The following is a 12889-nucleotide window of genomic DNA, read 5'->3' as shown; positions in this document are numbered from 1 at the left end:
TGGTTTAAATTTCAAAAAATAAGCACAGCCTAGTAGATAATTACTGGAAAATTCCTATATATGAAGATACTTTAAGAACAGAACAGAAGGCAAGAGAATAGATTGTACTTACCTACATCATATCTTATTTGAACATATCAAAAGTAATATGATCACTCTTGTGATATCTCTAGGATTATTTGGAAGGGAAATTATTGTATTGTCTCTGTGTTCCCAAATTCCTAATATCTTTTATAGAAGGAAGAGAGAAAACCTTGCTCTAGCTTGTCTCTTGCCAAGCCTATGAGCAGCAGAGGACCATGGAGGTGGGATAAGAAGACTAGGAGAATAGAGGAAAGTGTATTAAACTAGCAGTGAAATGATTTAGTGTGTGAAGTGAAAGTCCTAGGAATCAATGCCATCCCAACCCAAGGGAAAAAATATGACTATTGAGTCTAAGCAGATACCAAGGACTCCACTTCCACCAGAACCCAAGCTGTTCCATCAGAGGCATAAGAACTTCTGGGAACACCAGTTGTAAATGAAGACGGTAACTTCGACTCTGACTGTCCTGTAACATGTTATCTGAGCCCAAGTTTATAGAACTCCCACCATCTTTCCAACCCCAGGTTGGAGAATCTGCAAAATCCCAAGTTGAGACAGAAAATGTAGGGGTTTTTTAGTTGATTCCTTATTATATTTGGCAAAACGTATTTTCCAAGCTTTTCCTCTTCCCTTGAAGCTACCAGGCTTTCTAAAATAGGAATAATAAGGACATCTGATGAAAATTCTCAGGTATCAATTCTCCAAAACACCCCCCACCCCAGAAAAACCTGTTAATCAAGCAAAGCTTAGTTTGTTAAATTTACTGAAGTAAGGGAGGATACCACTTTGATAGTCTCAAAATAGAAAATAGAAAATTGAAACAAGTTATCTATAGAGTTTTAGGGCCCAGGCTGGATGATTCTAAGGCAAGGTTTCTAAGGCAGGAAAATGGTTGAGATTGGGCTGAATTTATGATGAAATAACTTGATTTGGTGAATACAATGGGTCATGGATGTTAAAGCAAGTCCCGAAGTAAACTGTTGAGCTGGCATTATAGGTTGCATTTTCTGTGAAGCAGGCTTTGGGGTATAGTTTAATATTCAGGATAGTTACTAGAGATTACACTTGAGATCAACATCTGTGCTATAGAGGGAGAGGAAACCAGATTGGTCAGGGGGAGAAGTCAAGCTTGTGATCTCTAGTCTCCGCCAATCTCCATAGAGAGCTCTGTGTGTATAAAATGAGGCCTCAGAAATGTCCCACACTGGACCACAACATTGGACATGGGCTACCTCAGGAAGGAAGCAATGGGCAAGGCAGCTTTCTGCAGCTGAGGCAATCTCTGAAGGGAATGGCAGATAAAGGCTTTCTGCCAACAGCATTCGCCAGCAGCTAGGGCAGAAGGAGCGAGACAGTGTGGTCCAGAGTCTCATCGTCCATGAACATGTATTCCTTAAACAAACAGCCTTGGTTATTGCTTGGTCTTAGCACTGTTTAGCATAGGAATAGGAAAATATGTCTGGTTCCATTAACTAACACAGGAATACAGAATTAGGACAGTTTAGTTTTCAAAACAAGTTCAGCTTCTTTCCTCCTGATAAGCAATTTACCTGAATCTCAGAGAAAGGGATGCCCTTCCTTTATGTCAGTTTGGTTCTTAATCCCATCTATCCTTACCCATTTTTCCATTTATGTATTCCATGTATTAGTCCCTTATTCTACGCATATTCCATTATCCCTCGCCACCCATAACTTCTCTACATAAAAACTTCAAGCGTTCCTAGTTTCATTAATTAATTTGATTTATTTAGGCTTATAGATCTCTGTATAATCTCCATTTTCCTTTCATCATCATCATAAAAAAAAAGAAAAGAAAGAAAGATTTTAAAGATTTTTTTTTTTATTTGACAGACAGATCACAAGCAGGCAGAGAGGCAGGCAGAGAGAGAGAGGAGGAGGAGGCAGGCTCCCCGCCGAGCAGGGAGCCCGACGCGGGGCGCCTGGGTGGCTCAGTGGTTGGGGCCTCTGCCTTCGGCTCGGGTCGTTGTCTCGGGGTCCTGGGAAAGAAAGATTTTAGTGGCCTCATTTTTCCTACCAATTCTTCCTATTATAACTTTACTGTTCTATTGGAACTACCCTTGGGAAGTCACAGTAATCTCCCTTGATATGTATAGGATTATCCCCTATTGGCAACCTTTCTCTTAAAACACAGTCTTCTTGCCTTCTTGTATTCTGCAGGTTTTTCTTCTGCCTCTAAGGCAATTACTTATTTGTCCTGCTCATTGTCTTTCCTTCCTTCATCATTTCTCTCAAAAATGAAGATGTTTCCCATTTATAGCTTTTCCACTCTAGGTATACTTTCCTAGTTATTGATGTCCGCTCATAGAAATAGCACCTTTATATGAATAATACATCCATGACTTTTTTCAATATCCAATTCCCAGCTAGAAGTTTAGAAGTGATTTATTTGTCAGTACTTCAAACTCATCATTTCTAAAAGTAGACTCAACATCTACCCCTTCAAGACTACATTTCTCATATTTGCTATCTACATCCCTATGTAAATTCCTATTCTACACAGAATGTTCCATATTAGTCAGGATTCTGTCAAAGACACCAGACCAGTTATTCCAATAGAGAGAATTCAATACGAGAAATAAGTTAAACAAGCATTGGTGAATTGCAAGGAGAAAGCAAAAGGGAATTCTGGAGTAACACAAAGATAGTAACTGCAGGAAGCTGTTACCACTGATAGTGTTGGTAGGGCAGAGGGAAGAGGTTAGGGTTGTTAGGACCTAGACTCCCAGATCTGGGGAGAGAGCTCTGCATGGCTGGGACTGATGCCTTAGGATCTGAGGAGATGCCTCGTGATGCCAGACTCAAACTCCTGTGTAGGAGCTGCCAGGCAGTTTCTACTAGTATCTCTGAGGCAGGGAACAAACTGGAAATCCAAGCCATCTGCAGTTGCCAAGGTAAAGAACCACTGTGGAGATGACCTGACAGGAAATAGCGAGCAAAACAGGAAGGAGTATATCCCTTCTTCCCACTCCAGATCTCACAGGAGCAGCTGGGAAAACAGAAACGTGCTTAGGTCTACCTGGGTAATGAGTGGGAGATAGTATAGTAGGAAGTGTCAGTACACCATTTTTATTGTGTAAATGACCACATACGCCACCCCAGCTTTCATAATAGTTAAGTCTAATATTTTGAACTCCATTTTCCTGACTGTAACCAAGAGTCTATCCCCAGCATCCTGGGGCAGGGAACAGGGTGAGTTTGGAGCTCAAAGGGGATAGCTTAATAACCAGCACTGATGTTATAGCCTTGTAAAGCAGGGATTGGTAAACCATGGCCTGTGGGCTGGATGTTTTAGTAATAAAGTTGTATTGGAATACAGCCTTGCTCATTCATTTACATATTAGCTATGCTTTCAAGCTACAGTGGCAGAGTTGAATAGTTGCCATGAGACTGTATGGTTCGCAAAGCCTAGAATATGTATCTGGCCCTTTACAGAAAAAGTTTGGTAACCCCCGCTCCAAACTTCCAAAGTTTGTATTTTGACAACTGCACTCCCTTCACCCTCAATAGAAAATTATCTACCAAGTTGTACCTCTATAGCATTATCATCCCTTCTTCCTGTTTCCTTAGCCATTACATTTCCCCTTGGTCATCTCCTTTTATCTGTCTTCAGTCTGTTTACCTGTTACCAAATTGCTTTTTAGAAAACCCATCTCTCTGGCAAAGTTTCTGTTCCGCTCAAATACCTTCAATGCTTCTCACATTTGCTAAAGAAATTAAGCCTATTATCCATGTTTGGAGCCAGATACATTTCCTAATTCTTTCTCAATATTTTCATACAAACTCCAATCACGGACTTGTCTCTAACAAACCCAATTCTTTACTATCTTTGTGATTTTGTACTGATGCTTCTAGTTCGAGAGAATCACCCCAAAATAAATAAATAAATAAATAAATAATAAAAATAAAAATAAAATAATAACACCTCTACTCCTCACCTGAGTTAAAAACCAACTGTGAAGACTCTCGGTTGTAATCAGGAAAATGGAGATTCAAATATTAGACTTACTATTATGAAAGCTGGGGTGGGGTTTTTGGTCATTTACACAATAAAAATGGTGTACGGACACTTCCTACTGTGCAATCTCCCATTCATTACCCAGGTAGACCTTAGGAAAGCCCACTTGAGGGAAAAACTTAAGATCTGCAAAATAAAACACTGTCTAGGATCTCAGCCTCCTACTGAGCCAGGATGGAGAGGATATAATAAAACTTAGCACCCTGGTTCTTGGGACATTGTAATAAATCAACTCTGTCAAATGAAGCAACATGGGCTAATAGATGTCTCTTATTATCAGAAGGGGTGGAGTAAGAGATAAGATGGGTAAAAGACATGGGTGTTAGCTAAAGACCCTCTGATTAAAAAGAAAAGATTGTGGAAGGTGAAGGGGGACAGGTTCCTGCCTCATTTCCTATATTTTATTTTTATCTTATTCTTTGGGATTCACCATGAATTATAACAACCAAGGGAGTGACAATCTTCTGAAAGAGGGGATGTCAGCTGCTCAAGGCAATCTTGTTTCCACCTTCATGGGCGGCTTCCTCAATACCACCTACTGCTCCTTTGTTACCCTCCTGTGACTACTAGTAAGAAGAATAAAAATGCTCCCAATAGTATATTTATAAGATTAACTCCAAATCTACACTATATCTAAGGCTGAGAATTTGCTCCCTCTGTTTCCCATCCCAAATTATGCCCAATATAGCTCACCAGAGGTTAGGCAATATGATTAAATGGCAACACTAACATATTCCACTAATAAGTTTGCTGCAACATAAAGGTGCCTGAAATTTGCATATAAACTCTCTCCCATTCTGAAATTCCCAGAAGAAATTGAAGTCAAAAGATTAAATCCAATTGCAACTTAGAATTCAAATAATTTAATGGGTGAAAGAATTAACATCCTTAATTCTTTCTCCCCAGTTCTTATTCTACTTAGGCTCAGTCAAAGAACTTAGGCTCAGATATCTGGTAGAGTCTGGGTTCTCTCAACCACTGCTGCCTGGGATTTTTATCACTAAAATGAACATAATTTCTTATGTTCTCTGATATTTAAAGAACACAAAGACATAACCAGATTATCACAGCAGTAGCACAATACTCATAAAATTTTAAATAAGACGAAACCCAGCCCCTAGAAAATTTATCTAAGATGAAACTGTTTCCCAAACTCAAACATAGTCTAGATCCACATTAATGGGGCCAAAGATCATGGCAGCAAAGCAGTGGTACTGAAGGAAAGAGAGGAGTCGGAGAGGAGAAGATCTCAATTTTAGTCTTTTCAGGATGCTAGTCAACTGATGTCAGTTATCTAAAATTCATAACTATGAAGTTAAACTGAACTAGGAGAAATTTCTCATAAGAGACTAATTTCTCCCAAGGGGTTAATGTCATATCTGAGGGAAAAATCTAAGAGCATCCAAGAGCTTTTCTCAGAGAGAGGTGTTAAAGACCTTGTAGCCTTCTTAGAAAGTGTAGAAACTTACAGTGGTTACTGTACCAGCCAGAAGATCTTATTGCCACTTCCCCTTCAAGTCTTTTGTTTCTGGTGCCTGGTGCCATGCTTAGCACAGTATCTATTCAGACCATCATTTCCACACCCATTTCCGAGCAAGCATTTTCAGCCTTACGATACAATGGCTCCTGCCCCTACCTCTTGAGGTAGAATTGTTTGGGCCTGAAATCCATTTCCTAGAAATGATGTTACTACTTTCCACGTTTTTTTTTTCTTTTTTTTGTCTGCCAGAGTCTTAGCTTCAGTAGATCTCTAAGCTGAAGCTCCTATGACTGTTTCAGAGTATTTTCTTCCTAGAAGTCTAAAGAAAGTTGATTTCTCTGCCTGTATCCTTAAAGCATTACTGTCTTCCCTCAGCTTTTGGATGTTCTAGGCTTTGAGAAGAAATTCATTCTCCATTTTGTTCTTCAGTCATGGGGTATATCTGTGCGGGTAAGGGTCATTTTTCTCTTCTGTTCTGTAAATTCTTTCTGAAAGTCTCAGTTGAGATTCTAACAATTAAATCTAATGCTTAAATGGATCATTTCCTAATTTATCACAAGTAGAGCCACCATAATTTTTGGGCCTGAATATCACCAGTTAATGGACATTTTGGTGGTTTTCAGTTATTATGAATAATGCTGCTATGAACATTTCAATACAGGCTTTTCTGAAGATGTGTATTTCCATTTCTTCGGGGAAGATTCCTATTAGTGGACTGTGGATCATATGGAAAGTGTATGCTTAACTTTATACAAAATTGCCAAACTGTCTCTTAAAGTGGCTTTACCATTTTCTCTCTCACAAGCAATGAATAAAAGTTCCAGAGGCTCCATATCCATCTCCATACTTCAATTTTAGCCATACCTGTGGGTGGGTAGTACTATCTTATCATAGTTTTAATTTGCATTAACCTGATAAATATGATGCTGAACATCTTTTAAATTGTGCTTATTTTATACACACACACACACACACACACACATATATAATATTGTATATTGTGTGTGTGTGTGTGTGTGTGTGTGTGTGTGTGTGTATTCCATAAATCCAAACCAGTGACAGGCCCAGAGCCTGAAGGTTAGTAGTTATACTGGTGGATTACACAGGCTGGAGTTGTAGTATCAGAGTAAGCTATAGATTCAGATAAGGTAGGGCTATGGAACTTTAGTGACTGACAGTAACCATTTCTCTTACTCAGAATTCTTAGAGACGAAGGTTAGTCCTGGCAAGTTATTTATCACTTGGAGTGGTGATGAGGTAACTATATAACTCTCAGGTTTTAGCAAAGATGGTGATCAGTAGAGATGCAATTAAACTGAAAAGATTTAGTGGAGAATGAAAAGATAGAGTCTGAGTCCCAGAATTCAGGTATATAGCCCTCATCTTCTCTGATCCTTTCATTCAAAAACAGTTTTTGGCCAGAGCTTCTCAAATGTGGCTAGAACTTGGAGGAAGAAAGAGGTTACACCAGTGTCTCTTGTGTCGGGGCAGAGTACTGGGAGAACACTGGTCCTGCGGGGCAGGCAGGGGGCTTGGAGATGGGGACCGGTCTTGATGAAGAAGAGTGAGAAGGAAACTGGAATTGACACATCGTCCGTCTGTCATAGAGGTTGCTTGCCCCCTTGTTGCCCTATGATTCCTCTTCCTTAACCTCTTTAGTCTTGCCTTGGTGGGTGGTAAAAGTGGGAGATAAGAGGGGAGAATGAGTGATTAGGGAAAGGAAATTAGGTATGGGAAGTTGAGTTAGGTGAGATAAAGCAAGTGGAAAGAGATAAGCAATGTGTCAAAACTAAAAGGCACAGTTTCTAGTCTGCTTCTGATACTAAGAATGTAAGCATGAGAAATCATTTTACTTCTTCAGACCATCTATCAGGTTTGACTTTGTCTGGATCCTTGGAAATTCTGTGGTTAGACAGCATGTGGGAGATTCTGTGGTTGTTCCATTGAGCTTTATAAATGCTTTTCCTTGTAATCAGATTTGAAACTTCAGACCTTGCCTTCGCTCATATAAAGCTGATTGTTCTAAACATTTGAAAAATCTGGACAGTTGGATTTCTGTAACATTTTGCTTGAAACCTAGAACTCAACATAAAGTAATTGCTCCTTTAAGATAAGAGTAGGATTGGGCAGGAAAGAAAAGGATAAAGAAGCACTTTGATTACTTTAAATCATTCTTTGGGTCCACACATACCAATAATATTTATTCTCAAAGCACTGTTTGGGAAAAGCTAGACTGAATCCAAGCTTCAACTGGAAGGCAGACAATGGTTCCCATATTTCTCATGTTCATTCACTTGGGTTTCCTTATATTAAAAGAAGAGTGTTTCCCAGAAATATCCATTTTTCTTGACTGTTGCTAGGAAATAAATTCAGATCCCATAGCATTTAATATATACCATGGGATGGAGGCAAATAGAAAACCCCACCCTGATTTCCATTAGAGGGGAAACTCTGACCCAAAATAATTTCATTAAGTCCAGCCTCTTTCCCACATTAATAAAGTGAACAACCATTAAAAGCCAATGTCAACTTCTTTTAGAACTCTGAAAGGCCCTGCCAGATAAAGAAAAAAAAAACATTTTTATTTCACAGTAATGGGAATCCAGTGACACAAAGGATAGGGTGGGCTCTTGGCTAAGTGAGGCAACCTAGTCCTTTCTTAACTTGGTTTCAGACTATACTTACTCCCAAGTATAGTCTGTTCTTCAGGGATGTGTTTACTATAATGGACCAACTAGCAAACAAACCAGTGGTCTTCAGCTCCTTTTGGTGGATGCAATGGAAAGGAAACCTAAGGGAAGTGATATGGTGCTTTGTCAAGAAGGGTATGGAGTTTCCGAAAGAGAACTAGAAGAGAGAATGGGGAATCCTAAGTATAGAAACCAAGATTCATAGAGGATTCCCCACCCCGCCAAATCCCTGGTGTTTAGGGAACTCTGGTTGGCTGAAAAATGGCCCATGAAAGATATCCTAGTCCTAATCCCTGGAACCTGTGAATTACCTCGTATGGCAAAAAGGACTCTGCAGATGAGACTGGTTAAGGATCTTGAGATGGGGAATTATCCCAGATTATTTAGGTGGGACCTAAATGCAACCATAAGTATCCTTATAAGAGGTAGGCAGAGGGAGATGCCACAGTAGAAATGGGGAAGGCAGTGAGAACACAGAAGAAGAGACTGGAGTGATGACAAGCCAAAGAATGTTGGCAGCCACCAGAAGATTTGGAAAAGCAAAAAAAAAAAAAAAAGGAAGAGAAGGAGAAAGAGAGATATTCTCCCCATGAGTCTCCAGAAGAACTAGCCCTGCCAACACATTGACTTTAGGCTGGTGAAACCGATTTTAGACTTCTGGCCTTCAGAACCATAAAAGAACAACAATTTTTTTTAAAGATTTTATTTATTTCTTTGACAGAGAGAGAGACAGTGAGAGCAGGAACACAAATGGGGAGTGAGAGAGGGAGAAGGAAAGGGAAAAGCAGGTTTCCCACAGAGCAGTGAGCCCAGTGTGGGGCTCTCAATCCCAGCACCCTGGTATCATGACCTGAGCTGAAGGTAGACACTTAATGAATGAGCCACCCAGGTGCCCCACAAATTTGTGTTGTTTTAAGCCACCACAATTTGTGGTAATTGGTTATAGCAGCGATAGGAAACCTATACATGTACAATGTGAATTAGGAAGAGAGCTATTTTATCAGGTGTTTTGAAAGGTACAATGTAGGGAGGGAACGGAAGAAATGTACTGGTAGCTTGGAAAAGACTTGAGGAGAAAAGGAGGGAGGAGCTGCTTTGAGAGCTGTCTGCAGATATATAAGAGGCACTGAGAATGAGGAAAAGCTTGGTGGAAAGCTTTGAGGAAAAGTTTTGTGAATGAAGTTTTGTTGTGCTTTGAGAATGAAACATATTCCCATTTTGGTATATTTTCAAAAGACTGAGAAGAGCCATGTTTTCAGTTAAAATTTATTTCTGATGGAGTGTCACCTCTTTCAGTGTAACTCTGAGTTGGCCCAGAGGTATCTTGATTTTATTCTAGGGGTTTTAGGGTAATTTTTCTGATGTTTTAGATATGACAGGGTGTTTGGCTGCATTTTGAAATCAAGTCCTCGGAGTGCCTGGGTGGCTCAGTGGGTTAAGCCTCTGCGTTCAGCTCAGGTCATGATCTCAGGGTCCTGGGATCGAGTCCCGCATCGGGCTCTCTGCTCAGCAGGGAGCCTGCTTCCTTCTCTCTCTCTCTCTCTCTCTCTCTCTGCCTACCTGTGATCTCTCTCTCTGTCAAGTAAATAAATAAAATCTTAAAAAAAAAAAAAGTGAAATCAAGTCCTCTTCCTAGCCCAGCTCAAGAGAACATTTCATCATGACTTCCAAATTATTGGAATACTGTTGGAAGAATGCCATGTCCTCTAGACAAGCTGTCGTCGTTTTGAAATATAACCACTGAGTCAGAAGAAACGAGTAGAGAGAAATCATACAAAGGAGAAGTCACATGTAGAATTCAGTATTTTTCTCAAAGAGCCCTACTTAGATGCCATTATAGTCTTCATTACCATAAAGACTAAAAACCTCTCCCTGTGAAGCCAGAGAATTTTTTTTTTTTTTTGAGAGAGTCAGTGGGAGAGGGAATCTTAAGATCTTAAGCAGACTCCATGGTCAGTGTGAGGCCTGACGCAGGAATCAATCTCATGACCTGACATCATGACCTGACCTGAAATCAAGATTCAGACCCTTAACCAACAGAGCCATCCAGGCACCCTCTGAGATTCATTTTTAATCCTGTCTCAATGAATGCCCTTTCTTATTGAGAGGGGTCGGTGATGAATGTCCATGGGTTAGTTGGAGGCTTCTGTCTGACTCTACCTGCAGAGATCAGATTCCTGTTGAATATGCCTAATCACCTCCATTAGCTTCTTAAAAATGGAAAAAGTCATAAGAAGCACTATGCTAAGGGGACAGAGGGAGAAGTTATGATTTTTAGTCATGGTCAGAGCATGTCCCTGAAATGACACAGGATACACTTGGAAGACCAAGAAAGTAAGAATTCACAAGAATCGGTATTTAGGGTTATTTCTAGATTTGATAACAGACTATTTCACTGCCTTAGATGTTTGCCCTAGGCCTGGAGGGACAAGGAAGTGTCTGAGTTGGAGTTCACCCAAAAGTAGAGGCTATGACAAAGGTTCCAGAGTAAGCAGTTTATGTGAGAAGTGAAGGAAACGCCAATGGGGATGTAAGGATGTGAGACAGGGAAGGAATAGATGCCAGTAAGGGGCATCAAACCAGTAATCACAGTAGGCGATTAGAACTTAACATGAAGGATCACTTCTGCCAGCCAGTGTAAAACATGGGCCATAAGGTGAACCACCCCAGTGCAAGGGAGTCACTGTGGCCCCAAGCTGAAGTTAGGGATAACCCCCCCCCCCCATGTTAGAGCCCAAGGAGGGTGAGAAGGGCATCTGTGAAGTGGGAGAGCCCAGTGCCAGGAGTCAGAACTCAAACTGACTCATTCTAGGCTTGGGCAACCTGGAATGAGGAGTCAGAGCCCAGGCAAAGGAAGGAAGCTACCATGTCAGGGAGAGCCTGCAACCAAGATGGGAGATTCATACAGTGAGACTGAGCAAATATGGTTAAGAGTCAGGGTTCTCACTGTCCTAAGAGGGCCAAGAATAGAAAGGAATAAATTTGAAATGAACCCTGGAATGTTACACTAGAATTAAAGGTACAGGTATGATCCCATGTATTTCAACATATATAGATAGATACAGAAATAAAAGTGTATATATATGTGTGGGTATGAATGTACACACACTTCCATGTCTCTAATAATATATACATATATAGGTCTATACACAAATACACACACAGTAACATCTATATTTAAATATACAAATGATAAAATACAGAGAACAAACTGAGGGTCGCCAGAGGGCAGGGGATGAAGGAGAGAGGGAGATACAGGCTTCCAGTCATGAAATGAAGAAAACATGGGCATGAAAGGTATAGCATAAGGAGTATAGTCAGTGATCTTGTAATAGTGATGTATGGAAACAGAATGCAGCTACACTTGTCTTGAACAGGGCATAAAGTAGACTTATAGAATCATTGTGTTTACACCCAAAACTAATGTAATATGTGTCAACTATACTCAAATAATATATATAAATATTATATATACATATATTGGCATATATACACCCATATATTCATACACATTTACATCTGTGTGTGTGTGTGTATGTGTGTGTATCCTGGTTCTGTCCACCAAAGGTCCTAGGAGCAGGGAAACCCTAATAGTAATGAGCATTTACTAATGCCTAGATCTTGGATTCTAAAAACCACTGGCTACTCAAAGAAACCAGGGCTCTTTGGAGAAATGGCTGATGCCAGCACTGGGATGGGAAAACACTAACTGAGCGGGAAGTATCTTGTTCTGCCAGAAAGCAAGGAAGTGCGGAAAGAATGTTGGGGGGTGTGGCAGAAGGACTCCTAAACAGAGTTCCTGCAGGCCAGGAATGGGATAAAGTGAGCATCAAAATAAGATAATTACATAACAAATGTTTACCCATTGCATAGAACAGGAAACCATACAGATAAAAATGAACGAATGAATACATTGAAAATTTGACAAGGAACAGACGATTTAGAAGGTTTCAAAGGACCTCCCCACAAACTGCTTGTTAACTCTAAAGAGGAAAAGAGTATTTTCCGGTGGAGAAGCTTCACAGACACTAACTTAGTCAAGGTGATCAAAATGAACATTATCAGTAATAGATCAAGATCATGAGCCACCTGACAGGATGCTGCTAGAAAAACACAGCATCGCTCTTGAACTATTTTTGCCAAAGATCGATAACCTGATTTTAATTATCAAGAAACCTCAGACTAAACCAAATCAAGGGACATTTTACAAAATGACTGCTTGCAATATTCAAAAGTCAAGACCATGCCAGTCTAGACTGAGGATCTGCCAGACTGAAGGACACCACAAAGACATGACGACTAATTACCAAGGGAGATTCTGAACGTAACCTTCCGCTACAAAAGACATCAGGAGGACACCAGACAAACTTGAATACAGCTTGAGGATGAGAAGGCAGCAATGTATCAGAGTTAACTTTCTGATGTGAGTGGTCCTATCGTGGTTATGGAGACAAGGATGTTCCTGTCTCTAGGAAATACACACTGTTCTGAGGTGAATAGGGCATTAGGCCAGAAACTCACTGAGGAAAAGAAGAGTCCTTCTGCTACACTTTCAGCTTTTTTACAAGTCTGTGGTTGTTTCAATAAAAAGAAAAAACA

This window comes from Lutra lutra, chromosome 3, assembly GCF_902655055.1.
Source record: "Lutra lutra chromosome 3, mLutLut1.2, whole genome shotgun sequence".
NCBI classification, from domain to species: Eukaryota; Metazoa; Chordata; class Mammalia; order Carnivora; family Mustelidae; genus Lutra; species Lutra lutra.
This window is presented reverse-complemented; position numbering follows the sequence as displayed.